Genomic DNA, 1,025 nt, shown 5'->3' on the forward strand with positions numbered 1-1,025 from the left:
GTCCGTGTCCCCCCTCCTCACCAGCCCCTCCTCCCCTTCCTCTAAACGGCTCATTAGGTGCAGGAACCATCTGTCCCCCACTCATTGGAGTCGGCAGGAGCGATTACGGATCATTTTGTCACTCCGGCAGCTGCCTGGCCGGAAGGGTTTGCCGAGGCTGATGAGGCCAGGCGGCTGCTGCGGGGACGAGGGGCGGACGGCGAGTCGATGGGGTCTTTATGGGGCCGGCAGGGGCTGGGCCGGTGTGAGGTGTGAGATGGCCCCCTGGGAAAGCTGGAGTGTGTGTGCGGGAAGTGGGGGTCGATGGGGGGGCAGTTGGGGATGACCAGGCTGGTGGAGGGGCTGTGAGGGGTAACCAGGCTGGCAGGGGGGGACAGTTGGGGATGACTAGGCTGGTGGAGGGGCCGTGAGGGGCCACCAGGCTGGTGGGGGGGCAGTTGGAGATGACCAGGCTGGTGGAGGGGCCGTGAGGGGCCACCAGGCCGGTGGGGGGGGCAGTTGGAGATGACCAGGCTGGTGGAGGGGCCGTGAGGGGCCACCAGGCCGGGGGTGGGGCAGTTAGGGATGACCAGGCTGGTGGAGGGGCCGTAAGGGGTAACCAGGCTGGCGAGGGGGGACAGTTAGGGGTGATCAGGCAGGCAGGCAGGTGAGCGATTAGCATCCCTTTCATTAAGATTAAAATGATAGGATCCACCCGTATCCGCCGGGCAGGAGACTCCAATCACAGCCCATCAGTGATGTAGGACTCACAGGTGGGGCTGCCTCACTGCCAACATCTCCTCATTAGCTCTGACCCTGCAGAGCGATTACGGTCCATCAGCCCTCCGACTCCCGGTCCACAGCTCTCTGTGATTAAACAAGGATCGGCTCCCGGCAGACACCCCTGAGGGTGCCAGGTGGGAGAGGGTACCGGCTGGGCTGGGGGACCCCCCTCCCGTACACTAATTTCATGCCTCGGGCTCTAGTGATAATAATAGAAAAACGTTAACATAGTCATGAAATCCAGTGCACTTCCTTCAGCCCAC

The sequence above is a fragment of the Pipistrellus kuhlii genome, unplaced genomic scaffold (assembly GCF_014108245.1).
Source record: "Pipistrellus kuhlii isolate mPipKuh1 unplaced genomic scaffold, mPipKuh1.p scaffold_m20_p_120, whole genome shotgun sequence".
In the NCBI taxonomy this organism is placed as follows: Eukaryota; Metazoa; Chordata; class Mammalia; order Chiroptera; family Vespertilionidae; genus Pipistrellus; species Pipistrellus kuhlii.